Source organism: Hyperolius riggenbachi, chromosome 2 (assembly GCF_040937935.1).
Source record: "Hyperolius riggenbachi isolate aHypRig1 chromosome 2, aHypRig1.pri, whole genome shotgun sequence".
In the NCBI taxonomy this organism is placed as follows: domain Eukaryota; kingdom Metazoa; phylum Chordata; class Amphibia; order Anura; family Hyperoliidae; genus Hyperolius; species Hyperolius riggenbachi.
Window position 1 is genome coordinate 467587114 of NC_090647.1, and position 15791 is coordinate 467602904.

The following is a 15791-nucleotide window of genomic DNA, read 5'->3' on the forward strand; positions in this document are numbered from 1 at the left end:
ACTAGGCATTGCCCATTCCTTTCCTCATTTTCTCCTGGTCCCCGTAATCACTTCTTGAAAAAATTGACTTTTGGTTGAAGTCCAGTTTTCAGACAGGAAGAGGCAGGCTTGGGGCAATACACTCTCCTATCACTCTCCCATTCCCTCCTCTTCCCAACCCCATTCACTCCCCTTAAAGAAAACCTGAACTGAAAATTAAAAGTCAAAAAAAGCATACACAAGTCATACTTACCTTCCATGTAGTCTACTCCTCAGTGTCTTTCTCCTGTCCCGCATCCTGTTTGTTCACTGTGATCAAGGGAATTTTCCGTCCTCCATTTTGAAAATGGCCATTACCCATAACAGCTTTCTGGTCAGTACACAGTTAAACTGTAACATCGCCCACTTGAGCCATAGGGAAACATGGACATTACCTGGTACATCAGTTTTACACTCAGCTATAACTGACAGCAACTGATATTTTATTGACAGCAACTGATATTTTATTGACAGCAACTGATATATTTCAGATCTGACAAAATATTGTCAGAACTTGAAGGGATTATTGTCAGAAGAAAATGGTGAGCTTCTGAAAGGAACTGATGGCAAGGTAACTATGTAAGGTTCATTTGAAGTTACCTCGGTTACCTCATGTGTTTATTTTAAATATTTTTACTCAGTACAGGTCCTCTTTAAGAGGAGGAAATAGGAGGCTGATAGGAGGGAACATCACAACAAGCCGGCCTTTTCCTGCCAGAAAATTTCCAGGACAATTCCATCATACTGAAATCTCTCTCTCTCTCTCTCTCTCTCTCTCTCTCTCTCTCTCTCTCTCTCTCTCTCTCTCTCTCTCTCTCATATCATCCAGTAGGGAATTGCAGATTTTCAAAACAGCTTATATACCATAGCTGGGATTTAAACCCAGGATGCAGTGTGTAGTAGGTACTAGGTATCTGTCTTACCCTCTAGACCATGAACCACACTACATGGTAAAGCTTGCCTAGCATAAACCATACTACCATTATGATCAATTCAATAGAAAAAGTAGCATGATTAAGGATTTGTACTTTTTGAAAAGCATGCTTATATACCATAGCTGGGATTTGAACCCAGGATGCAGTGTGTAGTAGGTACTAGGTATCTGTCTTACCCTCTAGACCATGAACCACACTACATGGTAAAGCTTGCCTAGCATAAACCATACTACCATTATGATCAATTCAATAGAAAAAGTAGCATGATTAAGGATTTGTACTTTTTGAAAAGCATGCTTATATACCATAGCTGGGATTTGAACCCAGGGTGCAGTGTGTAGTAGGTACTAGGTATCTGTCTTACCCTCTAGACCATGAACCACACTACATGGTAAAGCTTGCCTAGCATAAACCATACTACCATTATGATCAATTCAATAGAAAAAGTAGCATGATTAAGGATTTGTACTTTTTGAAAAGCATGCTTATATACCATAGCTGGGATTTGAACCCAGGATGCAGTGTGTAGTAGGTACTAGGTATCTGTCTTACCCTCTAGACCATGAACCACACTACATGGTAGTAGGTATCTGTCTTACCCCCCAGACCATCAACCACACTCAGGGCCGGGCAGAGGCTGGAGAGGCTCCAGCCTCAGGGCGCAGTGTAGGAGGGGGTGCACAATTCATTCAGCTGAGAGAGAGAGAGAGAGAGAGAGTTTTTGTGTTATTCCGGAAAATTCCGTCGGAATTATAAAATTTCCGCGGAATTCCGTTTGAGAGGTATAGGAATTCCGGTTGTACTACCGGAATCGGAATTAAGCTAATTCCGGCCGGAATCACGGAATTCATAATTCCGCGGGATTTTCCGAGCATCCCTACTTTAGATATGTTTTGATAAAAGTGAAATTGCAAAACAGCAGCTTATCCCTAATAATAAGATATTTATTATCATTCATCTACAGTGATTTTTGCATTTTTATATAACCGTAATTTTATGGCCTATTTAATGATCAAATGTTATGGTCAAATTCCACTATAAAAATGTACTGTTGCATTTTTAAAAAGCTTTAAATTTAAAAGATCATCTCTGTAACTATGTTGTGTGTCAGTTTATTCCTCTGTCTCTGAGGAGGGTTCTGCATTATATTATGTGTGCTAGCAATGCAAGCTGTTGGTGGACTGAGATGAATAACTGCCATTCCTCTGGCAGCACTCTGAGTTATGGCATGTTTGAGGACAAAATGACAATATTTCAAGAGCATCTTCAAAGAAACTGCGAGACTGAATTTTTATTCGGCAGCTCAATCAGAGGTGTTGCGCTGTAAATATGTTGCTGTATCTCCAGAACACAAGGGACCAGCAGCCTAAAGATAATTTCCTGTGATTACCCCTGATGACGACAGAACGCCGAAACCGGTGGGGATTTGGAGAGTGGGCACTACGCCGATCTGATCTGCACTCGTTTTGTGATTTTAAAGTGATTTGATGTATGTAGGTCTCTGTTGTTCAGGACCCACAATATGAGTATCGTTTTTCCTGATTTATCTGTGACTACTTCAGATAAATTTTGCACCTATATTCATAGTACATATCTGCATATCTATTGATTGTGGTTGTGGTCCCCTGTTGTGTGTGTTGAGCTGGTTTTAAAGCGCTTGGAGCACCGAGATATTTCCAACTAACTGTACTGCCCATCTGTGGAATAGGATCTTAGGCTGCAAGATAGCACTATTTTGTCTGGTAGAAGAGAAGCCCTTGTACACATTGCCTCAACATTCTATATATTGCCTAAAATTCACAAGCTAAGTGAAATGCCTCCTGGGCTCCCTATTGTGTCTGGGAAGGGCTCAATTACCCCTACAAATTGTGTCTATATAGATAGAAACTTACAATGACATGTACAGGCATTACCGTCATACACCAGGGATACCGTCCACCTGCTAAGGATTCTAGACAGTGTCCAGATCCCCAGGGACTTTATAAGTGGCCCTAGATGTAGAGGCCCTTTATTGAAGCATCCTGCAAAATTAAGAAATCAGGCTGTAGCATCATTTTTAAATGAATTGGGCAGTCAGCACACAGCACACAATATATTGTTACTAGATCTTGTGAGATTTTTGTTGCTGAATAATATTTTTGTATTTAAAGGCATTCACTACTTCCAAGTGCAGGGGGGCGGCTATGGGGACTACTTATGCCCCTTCATACACCAACCTGTACCTGGGAGACTGGGAACGCAGCATTTTCTCTGATGATGGTCTCTCTGTGTACTTGTACCATGTACTTATGTGGCACAGGTCCATAGATGACCCCTTCATCATTTGGACGTAGATGACCTCTTTGTCATTTGGACAGGTAACAACCAAGAATTGAGGCAATTTATTGACATCCTCAGTTCCAATAATAGGAGTCTACAATTCGCAGTACAATTTAATCAGACAACCATCTTATTCTTGGACATCCAGATCATGATTAATGACCAAGGATACCTTGCCACATGTCTGTACAGAAAGGATACAGCCACAAATGCCTTATTACAGGCCAATAGCTTCCACCCCATCACATACTGTGGGGGAAGGGTTACCTATTAGCCAGTACGTGAGGGTCAAGTGCAATTGCTCTGACAGTTCCTCTTTTGAAGAGGAAGTGAGTGGTTTGCACAGAGGCTTCAAGGCATGTGGCTATCCAGACAAATCTTTGAGAAATGCATATAAAATAGCTAGCACAACTGTGAGAGAGGATATGCTTCTCAATACCCAGACCAACAGAGAAAGAGACAGTCAAACCGGTTTGTGCATTCGCTACTGTGCCCAACATAAGGATGCTATTCGTATTATCAAACGTCATTCATATATATAAACCAACAACCCGAAATTACTTAAGTTGGTGCCCGTTGAGCCTAAAGTTGAGTTTCGCCGGGCACCTTCACTGCGCGATATGTTAGTAAAGAGTAATTTTATGGGTACAGGACTGCAGGAAGCAGAGAGAGGGAGGTCTTGAACCTTAAATTACTTGAGTTGGTGCCAGTTGAGCCTAAAGTTGCATTTCGTGGAGCACCTGCACTGCATGATGTTGGTAAAGAGTCATTTTACAGGTACAGGACTGCAGGAAGCAGAGGGAGAAAATATTTGGATATTTGGAAGATGTAATTGGCACTAGGTGTGTATTTGTATGTGTGTTGCCACCCCCCCCCCCCCCCAAAGAATTCAGAAGTTGACTGGCGACCCATGTCGGTTCCTGCCCGTGTGGTCTGACTGGCTTGGTGGTGTACTGCCTAGTCCACGCGCCCCCCTTTCCAGGACCTCTGCACAATTGCCCTTTTGCCCCTAGTGACGACAGCACTAAATTGTGTTATGCACTAGTGAATTTATGTGAACGGTGCAGTGCAACCATACAGAGAGGCATACAGTAGAATGAAAGCATGCCTCGTTTCCGAATTAAACTTGCACATCATTCTGTAATGCATACATGTCAAGCTCTGGCCTGCAGATCCATCAACTTTGGCATGCAAGTGGTTTCCCCACCTTGCATTATGTTTGGCCCAGGGAAGCTATATTAGACATGGAGATCACCAGAGAAGCCATATGGGGAAGGGAGAGGGAAAGCACTAGACACCAGAGAACTGTGTAGGGGAGGTAGCCAGACACCAGAGAACTGTGTAGGGGAGGTAGCCAGACACCAGAGAACTGTTTAGGGGTGTGAGGAGGAACCACTACACACTAGGGAACTGTTTAATGGTAAGAGGTGGACAACTAGACACCAGGGACCTATACAGGGGAGGAAGGGAGCCACTAGACTCCAGGGAACTGTGTAGGGGAGGGAAGACCACTTGTGACTAGGCAATTGTACAGAGAATGGAGCACCACTAGACACCAGGGAGCTGTACAGGGGAGGGAAGAGGGCCAGTAGACACCGGGGATGTGTACAGGGTAGGGAGGAGGGTGGCATTAAACATGACAGAACTTTATAAATGAGGGTTTTGGCCACTAGACATCGAGGTTGGCCAGGACTTGCTATAATGCAAAAGCATCCCTTGCATTATCCCGGCAGAATCTGCCACGATGGGACGATATTGTGTGTGACATGATGCAACAGCCTAAGGGCTCGATTCACAAAGCGGTGCTAACAGTTAGCACGCTGGTGAAAAGCTCTTTATCACGCCTAAACTCTGTTTAGGTGTGATAAGTTTAGGTGTGATAAGTTTAGGCATGATAAGTTTAGGTGTGATAAGTTTAGGCATGATAAGTTTAGGTGTGATAAGTTTTTAGGCGTGATAAGTTTAAGCACCAACTGGGTTAGCACGGCAGTGCACAGCTGATCAAAAGTTTTGCGCTAGCAAAGTCTGGTGCACTTTGCATAGAGTTTAATGGCGCTGCTTTGCGTGCGGGACTTTGCATGCGATGTAAACTTATCTAAACTTATCATGCCTAAACTTATCACACCTAAACTTATCATGCCTAAACTGAGTTTAGGCATGATAAAAATGGTTATCACGCCTAAAGTCTCTAACTGGGTTAGCACTGCTTTGTGAATCGAGCCCTAAGTATGAAAGAACCCTAAAAACGAACAGTAAAAAATAAGTTATTGGCATTGCAACCACTCATAAACCATCAGTCAACCATCTGAAATCTGGAGTGGTTATTCTTGGGATAAAGAATCAAAGAATGTTCTAATGTTTCTTATGGCAATTTACCTACATTTTCTCTGCAATTTATTGCTGTGCTCCATCCAGATATGCAGTCACAGCTTGCCCATCCAATCCCTAGGCAAAAGAGTTAATGTTGTTTGGAACAAAACAGTGTGGGGTACAAAGATGCAATCCATTAGCAGGCAAGAGTCAGTGTGATGCTTTCAGATCTGCTTACTGCTCTGTGCTTTTTAAGGTGTTGGGGCCATTTTCAGCAGTACATTGTTTATTGAACCTTGAACAAGTTATTTCCACGTATTAAGCAACTGAAAGCTATTTTAATAAACCCTCAGCCTATTTATAGCTCACAGCTTAAAGAGAAAGTCCTCTGCAATATACAAAGGCTCAGTTTCCCCATTGGTGTAGCTGCCTTGTTTGGATCTACACAGAGATGTTATCTAATTTTTGTTAATATTTCATGCTTGTCTTAGACAAGGAATTGCTATCCTGTGTGAGAGAATGGAAACATTACTGGATATTACACCTGTTGTCAAGGAAACAAGAAGTGATGAGGGTGTTTTGATGAGAAGCAAAGCTGAACCTGTCACATTTGCGCTTTGTTTTGTTTTAATTGACTTCATTTTGTTCACGTCGCCTGTCCAGACTGTTTTCCTTTGCTCAGCTGCATCATGGTTTTGAAATGAAGACTTGTTGAAAGGAAGGTGGGAGGCTGTGATGATTCTTATGAAGGGTTTATCTACCCTTCTGAACGCTGCAAATCCGATGATTGCCCACAATTGGTTGCAGATTTCTGAATTCAGTCGTGCAAAATAATTCTGCTTGACAGAGGCGTGTGTTAACTTGCTATTATTTTGGATATTGGTAATGATATTCTAATTAAAGGCTTTGCTTAGAGAATTTGCATGATGCTATTGCCATCACTTTGTAAATGAATGCTGCTAAGTATTAACCTCCCAATGCGTAAATGTAAAAAAGGCACCACGGACATTTGGGTGCTGAGGATAGCCGCTAATAGAATATCGGTAAAGTTACCATGTTCTGGTATTAGTCAGTGGGTAATACAATTGCAGAATAACAGTAATTTTAACTATCACTAATGGGGCCCATACATGATACAATTTTTTTCATCCAATCTTACCATTTCTATGTAAAAGAGGGGATATAAGCGAACTGCCTAAATTATCCTTTCAGTATATTCACTTAATTTACCCTTATACTACATAGAAATGGTAAAATTGGATGAAAACATTTGTACCATGTATGGACACCGTAAGCCTAAAGGTGACCACACACGATACAATTAAAAAATCTAGATTTTCGCCAATTCGATAATTTTGATCGGTTGTCCTGAAAAATCAAGAGCTTTTCTTGTTTTCAAATGATAAATCCAATCAAATTTCCATGTTTTTCAATTTTTGGAGATTGGACATGTTGGAAATTTCAGACCAACTTTATCAAGAATTGTATGGTGTGAGATGGATTGTCAATTACTTGATGTATAGTTCCAACCAATTTTTTTCTAAGTTACAATAATTTTATTCATGATTGGGGAAATATTGAACAAAGGTGTGTGGTACATCGGTCAGATTTTTGAATTGTTACAATCAGTCAGAAAAATTGATTGCTATTCTTGAATTGGTCAGATATTTTAAACATTACTCTATTCTCAACCCATATCAGTGCCTTACCCTACCTGACACCCCCCCCCCCCCGCCTCCTGCTGAAATGTTTGCTGAGTCCTCTTCGCCAATATATGCGCCGCCTAATAACAATATTTATCTGGTGCTGCTATAGCCACAATTAACATTGCGATCTATGCGGTGCCCATTTTACTGACGCTATACTGGGTCCCAAATGATCTGCATTTCCTCCCAAAACCCTTATTTTCTAACACTAACCCTCTACATCTACGCTTAATACTAACCTCTAGCCCTATCTCCTAATGCTAACTCTTCTATAACCATGTGTAACACTAACCTCTTACCCGGTCTCCTAGCTCTATACCTCTTATAATTGTGCCAAACACTAACCCTATGCTTGACTTAGTAATTCAGGTTCTCTGAGTTTAATAAAATAATAACGGGTAAATAAAACACAGGGTGCATTTTTAGTTGTTTAAAGTGAAATGTAAAGGAAACCTGAAATATGTTTTTAAAAAGAGTTTCTCTTACCTGGGGCTTCTGCCAGCCCCCTGCAGCTGCTCTGTGCCCGCTCTGTCTCTGAATGATCCTCCGATCACCTTTCAGTATCAAAAGTTGATGGCCATTGTGCCTGCATGGCCCTGGCTGTACAGGTCCTGGTTCACATCTGCCCTCAGCGGGAGCACCCTGCGCAGGCACAGTATGAGGTTTTCTCGTACTGCGTCTGTGCGGGAGACTTCTGGCGCCGGGAGCGCGAATGAGGACGCAGGCGCCCAGGACCGCGCAGACTCAGTGGCCATCAACTTGGGATACCGAAAGTTAGCCGCAGCGGGGGACTGGAGGATCGTTCAGAGATGGCACAGGGAGGCTGCAGGGGGCAGGCAGAAGCCCCCCAGAAGCCCCAGGTGGTAAGTGAACCACTTTTTTAAAACATATTTCAGGCCCGCTTTACGTCAAAATAAACTGATGAGATATACAATTGTATCTATAATCCTTCTTCTAAAAATGACACTTTTTTGATATCCCACAGCTTTACGTTATGTTTAAAACTAAAAAAAAAAAATAGGTTTATTGTTTTATCTCAGCTTAATAAAACAGTCTGTACCGTGTCTCACAGTGATACAATATATGAACTATTGACCTTTTTTATCTATCCACTACTCTCAAACTCTCAGTTCTCTGCCAGGAAAGTATTTATGGCGGTAATTTCTTATCAGTGAGGAACGCTATAATCCAACCAGGTCCCGACTGAAGGCAAACTGTCAGTTGCATAGCTGAATATTAACTCTTTCAGGCACGAACAGAAGGAAAGGAACACAGCATATTTATTTGTGTGCTTGGCGCTGTACATAGACATGTCTATCTCATCATGTCACAAGTTGCTTTAGCTTCTCTTTAAAACTTAGAAGGTATAGATCGAGAGCATTACACTTATAAGTAGGCTGTACTTTAATACGCATCCACTCTAGGGATGATCAATGAGATACAATTTTGTGTGCAAATCTATGCAGCTTGACCGTGAAACAATCAAATACTGCTGAGGTATAATTCGATTGGCCCATTTTCAAGCTGCATAATTTTGCATACAAATTGCAAAATCCTGCATGAACTCAAAACGATTTACATCTCATTGGCCATCCCTAATCCTAATAAAGCTAAAAACAATCATTTACACATTTTTTTTGTTTGTTTTGTTTTTAAGTGATTACACAATTTTGTGTTTTTTTCTTTTTCTTTTTTTTAATGCAATGGAACAATCCTTTTATGTAAAGCTGCGTACACACATACGACAACGATTGTTCGTTGTGAACGATGAACAAACTTTTAATTGACGAAAGAACGACCTAAGTAAAGTTAGCTTTTAAAGGTGTGTAATGATCTGATCGTTAGAACGAACGTTACATCACGTAAAGCAACTATTGCACTTGCGCATAAAAATGAAAAGTTCCATGGAGAAATAGCGAAATGCGCATGTCAAGTCTAGTACGAATGACCGTTTTCCAACGATGTACTACTTTTGCAAACAATCGTCGTTGGAAAAAATCCGCCAAGCTAGATCGTTCGTTTTTAACGATCTAGCTCGTCCGTTGTTAGATTTAATGGTCGTTGGCTGCTTTCTTTTTAAACAATTGTCGTTTGAAATGATCGGGGAACGATCGTTTCAAACTACTATAGTCGCATGTGTGTACGCACCTTGAGGCTCGGCTCACATTAGTTTTTCGCCAACAGAACTGGCCGTACGGTTCCGTTGTCCGTTCCACTGAACAGACAAAAAATGCAGCAGGACCCAATTTTTCTGGACCGTTTCGCTCAGTGAAACAGAAATGGAAGGTTTTGCAGCTACATAGGAACAAATAGAAAACTGACAGTTTTTACCTGATCCTGATGGCCGGATCCGTACGTCCGGCTCCGCAAAAAAACGCATATGTGAACCGGGCCTTAACCATGCATTAGCTTACGTTAAACTGACCTCTCCTGAAACACTATGTAGTATGCAGCATGTGAAGATGCCAGCATCACATTTGTTTAGTGCTACTGAGGCGATCTTGCTATTACCCTTGTGTGCTGTACAAGCTCACTTCTGTGCCTTCCACAGAATATTACATTGTCACAGAGCACTGCAGCTTATTTTAATGCTGTGTTGGTTCCAGCAGGTAATTTGGTTCTGGGTGAATCAGGTGACTTTGACACAAATACTTGCTATTGTTTCCCATATGCCTCTCCTTATTTATTCCTCATTCAGCTTGTCTTGTTCTGTTCTGCCAGTCACACTGAACCGTGTAATTCTGCATCTGGAAGGGGCTGTGAAGATTTCTCAGCTGACACTTTAATTCTCCTTGTGTGCGGCTTGCAGACACCGGCAGCTGAGTCCTCCTGGCGTCATCCAGTCTTTAAATGGTGACAGCTGGTCAGCTGTCTACTTATATAGTCTCGGTGTAAGTAAAGTACCCCACAATGCTTCCAGCATTCTAATGTCAAGGGAACCTGGCTGTCACAGCCTCCATTTCAATTTACATAAGGCCGGTTTTACACTTAATTTTTGCGTTGCAGTGGGGATGCAATGCTCCTGCTGCATCCCACCGCAACGCAAAAATGACAAACATATGTCCCTGTAGCAGAGTGCGTTGACAGAGTCAGATGAACGGCGCCGGCCCCCACTCAGTGATGTACTTCCTGCTGGGCAGGAAGTATGTGTCTGGGATTCTCATTGGTGTGTACAATCACACCATGATGCACCACGCTCTATCGTTCACACATAGGCTATCATTCATAAAAGGCTGTGCGGTACAAAAATCTGGTTGGGAAAATACCACATTTGGTATTATAGACTTTTGTATGCTAATTCATCGAACATTTTCACAGCTGGGATAGAAATGGGGTGTTTTCACGAAGCCCAACTGTTAGTAACATTGTTACAACCCTGATCTCTGTGCAGACTAGAGACAGCATTACAATAAAAGAGACATCGCCAACGTCCCTTTAGATGTGCATCTTTTGTTATACTGCCTCTGCTTGCCCTGAATCTGCTCTGTATCTGTCTATTAGTCGTTCTTAACAATCTATTTAACTGCCACAGTGTAGAAGAACTTCAAGAAACTTTACACATGCCATGTTTTCTGATGTGAAATACACATCTTAGAAGCAGGAACCCAAGAGGTTAAACACAGCCTAAGGTATTCACGGGAAGCCTTGTTTGTTCCGCTCTCGCTGTTGCTGCCTGGGGAGATCTCTACTTGTGAGTCTCCATTAACTTTGCTCTTATCGCTCTCTTATCACCTCTTCAAAGCAATGCGTTATTGTTAGTGCCATTACCACCTGCTCTAATCTTTATGAATGGACATTTACTGACATTTGTGGAGGTCTTTACCGCACAAGTCGGTAATTTACCTCACTGCTCGGGAATTGTAGCTTTTCATGCAGTAACTGCTTTTATGAATTGACATTTTGCTAAGTGCTTGGTAAAATCAGTTGTTTACTGTATTACCGCATACCGTAATGCTTTATGAATGATGGCCTGAGGCCTGGAACCCACTACAAAACGCTATCGCTAATCGCAATCGCTAGCGTTTTGTTTGAGCAGTTTGTAAGCGATTTCATGAGCGTTTTAGGGAGCGATTTTAGAAAGTGTAATCAAATTGCCAGCGGTTGTGTAGAGATAGCGTTTTAAAGTCTGATTAGTCCTTTCAATTATTTATTTTGTTACAGTGTACATTAACTTTAAAACGCTACCAAAATTGCTCCGTGCAAGTTTTGATGAGCGATTACGCCAGTGATTATATACTTTACATTGAAGTGCAAACGCTAACAAAATGCTGCATGTCCTGCGTTTGCGATTTTGCTGATCGCAATCACTTCTGTGGAATTTGCACCATCAATTTACATTGGCAGAGCGTTTAGGAAAATCACTAGCGATTTCTCACGCTCCCTAAACGCTCAAAAAATTGCTCTAGTGGGTTCCAGCCCTGAGTGTGTTGTCCATAAACTTCTATTACACCAAGCACTGTGCGCTAAGTGTGGTGCTTGTGGTTACACGCTGTTGCCTTTGCATTGGCTTGTATACTTCCACTACACCGCAAGAAACTGCAATAAATGTGAAAGTCCCCATAGACTTTTATTGCTTTTGTGGCCCCTTTGCCGCAAAATAGGGTAACACAATGCAGGTTTAGCCTGCTAGTGTAAAAGGGGCCTCAGGTTTTATTTCACCATTAGTTTTACTTACATCAAGGAAGGTTTTTGCCCTTTTTATTAATTTTCTCTATGTGAGTATCAGTGTCTTACCTTTTCTACTGCTTTCGCACATTGCTAATAACAGGCATTCACAAAACTGCCAATTAAAGGACCATTATCTTATAAAATTACAGAAGGTAACATTCATACATACATACATTTCTCCCAGAGCAAAATGCATAATAAATTATTTTTTCCTATGATGCTGACACTTTCTGTAGGTAGTAAAAAATTGATACATCTAGATCTGACAGAATATATATCTATATATCTATGTGTGTGTGTGTGTGTGTGTGTGTGTGTGTGTGTGTGTGTGTGTGTGTGTGTGTGTGTGTGTGTGTGTGTGTGTGTGTGTGTGTATATATATATACAGTGGCTTGCAAAAGTATTCGGCCCCTTTAAAGTTTTCTACATTTTGTCATATTACTGCCATGAACAAGAATCAATTTTATTGGAATTCCACGTGAAAGACCAATACAAAGTGGTGTACACGTCAGAAGTGGAATGAAAATCATACATGATTCCAAACATTTTTTTACAAATAAATAACTGCAAAGTGGGGTGTGCGTAACTATTCAGCCCCCTTTGGTCTGCGTGCAGTCAGCCACTGTACATATATGTGTATAGAGTATTCATAGTGCATCACTTTTTCCAGATTTTGTTATGTTACAGCCTTATTCCAAAATTGATCAAATTTATTTTTGCCTCATAATGACAAAGTGAAAAAAAGTTTATCTGAGAATTTTGCAAATTTATAAAAATGTATAAAGGATAAAAAAAATTAACACATTACATACTGTAAGTATTTACAGCCTTTGCCATGAAGTTTCTGCAGCTTGGAGTCCAGCTCTAGTAAATGCAGTTGATTTGATATTTGGAAAGGTACACACCTGTCTATATAAGGTTCCACAGTTGACAGTTCATTTCAGAGCACAAACTAAGCGTGAAGTCAAAGGAATTGCTTGTAGACCTCCGAGACATGATTGTCTCAATGCACAAATTTGCAAAAGGTTAAATTTCTGCTGCTTTGAAGGACCCAATAAGCACAGTGGACTCCATCATCTGTAAGTGGAACAAGTTCAATACCACCAGGACTCTTCCTAGAGCTGGCCGGGCATCTATAACTGAGCAATTAGGGAGAAGCACCTTAGTCAGGGATGTGACAAAGAACCCGATGGTCACTCTTTCAGAGCTCCAGAGATCCTCTGTGGAAAGAGGAGAATTTCCTAGATGGACAACCTTCTCTGCAGCAATCCACCAATTGGACCTGTATGGCATAGAGGCGAGACAGAAGCCACTACTTAGTAAAAGGCACATGGCAGCCCACCTGGAATTTGGCAAAAGGCACCTGAAGGACTCTCAGACCATGAGAAACAAAATTCTCTGGTCTGATGAGACAAAGATTGAACTTTTTGATTGAAATACCAGGCATCACGTTTGGAGGAAACCAGGCACAGCTTATGACCAGGCCAACACCCTTCATACATTGAAGCACGATGGTGGCAGCAACATGCTGTGGGGATGATCTTCAGCGACAGGAACTGGGAGACTAGATAAAGGGAAAGATGACTCCAGCAATGTACAGAGACATCCTGGGTGAAAACCTGCTACAGAGAGCTCTTTAACTCAGACTGTTAACTCAGAATGTTTGACTTTCAGCAGAACGGCAACACTGAGTACACAGCCAAGACAATTACAAGGAGTGGCTTTAGGATAACTCTGTGAATGTCCTTGAGTGGCCAATCCAGAGCCCAGACTTGAATACGATTGAACATCTCTTTAGAGATCTTAAAATCGCTGAGCACCAATGCTTCCCATGCAACCTGATGGAGCCTAAGAGGTGATGCAAAGAGAAATGGGCAAAACTGGCCAGGGGATACGTGTACCAAGCTTGTGGCATCATATTCAAAAAGACTTGAGGCTGTAATTGCTGCCAAAGATGCATCGACAATATATTGAAAAGAGGCTGGGAATACGTATTTATGTACATGTGATTTCTCCGCTTTTTTATTTTTAATAAATTTGCCATAACCTCAAGTTAACATTTTTTCATTGTGTGATTATGGGGTGTTGTGTGTAAAATTCTGAGGAACAAAAATAAATTGAATCCACTTTGGAATAAGGCTGTAATATAACAAAACGTGGAAAAATTGACGCTCTGAATACTTTCCAGATGCACTGTACATACAGCAAAAATACAACAAATACAACAATCACATCAAAAATATACACACAGAAAGTCAAAAACACAGATAGTACAGAGTTCACAGTGCAACCGACACTATAGGGTGGGAATAAAGTGCATAGCGTTCAATGATTTGACGGCTGAGGGGAAAAAGCTGTTCTGGTGCCTTGAGGTCTTGGTGGCAATAGACCGGAATCTCTTGCCCAAGGGGAGCCGACTGAAGAAGCGGTAGCCTGGATGTGAGGGATCACTGGCTATCCTCAAGGCTCTGGAGCGTAGTCTGGAGTCGTAGAGGAGGTCCAGAGGGGGAGTGGTTTACCAATGATTCTCTCCGCTGATCTAATGACTCTCTGTAGTTTGTGCCTGTCACCAGCAGAGGAACCGGCATACCAGACCAGGATGGAGGTGCAGAGGACAGATTTGATAGTGGCGGAGTAGAAACTTGACATGAGTTTCTGGGGCATGCCAAACTTCAGTTGGCGGAGAAAGAATAGTCTCTGTTGGGCTTTCCTCTGGATGGAAGTAGTGTTTGTTTTCCAAATTAGATAGTTGGAGATATATCTCAAAGAAATGTATCATATGTATATATTTTACTTACAAATGACAGCACTGGACCTAAATTGTACAAGGAGGATCACAGTATTGATATAATTATTGTAAAATCCCAGCAATCCATTTCAAATTAAATTGAGTACTAGTGCATTTTTTTGCATATTTTATTATTATTATGAGAAATGAAAAACATAACAGATTTTTCTATATGTGCTGTAAGTCCTGCTTTAAAATAGTACAAAACTGTAATTTCCTTCTAAAACGCATGTATTTTTCTGCATCTTAACGTAAAACATGACTGTAGCAAGTTGTTATTATTTGAAATTGTTGTTCCCTGTGAGGCAATTTCAGGCCATTCTAATATTCTCTCGCTTATCCGTTGCCCAAGGGAGCATTTCTCTGTGATTCTTCAACTTCTAACTCCTGGCTTTTATGCAATTGCCTGCATAAATATAGCCTTGAGTGGCAACACAATTGCATGGAGATATATTTTGTTAAGACACTACTAGTAGTCATGTAAAAAAAATCATTGCCATCAATAATTGTGGATAATCTAGAATATCCCTCTCAATTAAAGCACCTCTAACAGTTTGCTAGAAATTTGTAACTACCTACCCAGGGCACTGGATTTTGGTTATTACCTGAGGTAATGTTGTATCGCTGCTGTAAATATAAATGTCATCTTTTTCACAGCAGGTGGGCGCAATGATATTAAAATAGTAATTTTCTTCTGAATGCTAAATCTGAAACACGATGCAAGATTTTCCCATTAAGCAGAACACATTATCGCCTCATGTGAATTGTGTTATATTTTTATAATGCTCACTGGCTTCTATATTCTTTTGCCCTTGCTAACATAAAAGGGGGTTATTTATCAAAATGGAGTTAGGGGAAAAATAGGTATAGGTTTTTTTTTTTTTTTTCTATTTATACGTTTACTTATTTAGTTGCAGAGGAACTTTACTGAATATAACTTAGTAAATAAACTGGCTTATTTTTTGTACAGCATTCATTCATAAAGTATTTAGTCTATCTGAGCCCCTTGTAAAATCTTTTCTCACCATCACTTACATTTTTAAATGT

General features: G+C 40.9%; 1 protein-coding gene across 9 annotated transcripts in view; it reads left to right on the forward strand.

Annotated features, from left to right (window-relative positions):
- The window catches only part of PITPNM3 (PITPNM family member 3), a 913937-nt gene that overhangs the window by 338143 nt on the left and 560003 nt on the right, over positions 1-15791 (forward strand). The window contains exon 1 of one of the 9 annotated variants that reach the window (XM_068270208.1): positions 5775-5838. The exons of 7 other annotated variants lie outside the window; for them this stretch is intronic. The gene's annotated coding sequence lies outside the window, so the exon portion shown is untranslated. Of the gene's footprint in view, positions 1-5774; positions 5839-6284; positions 6465-15791 lie in introns of those variants that run through there. One more of the 9 variants, XM_068270204.1, reaches the window with a different exon arrangement.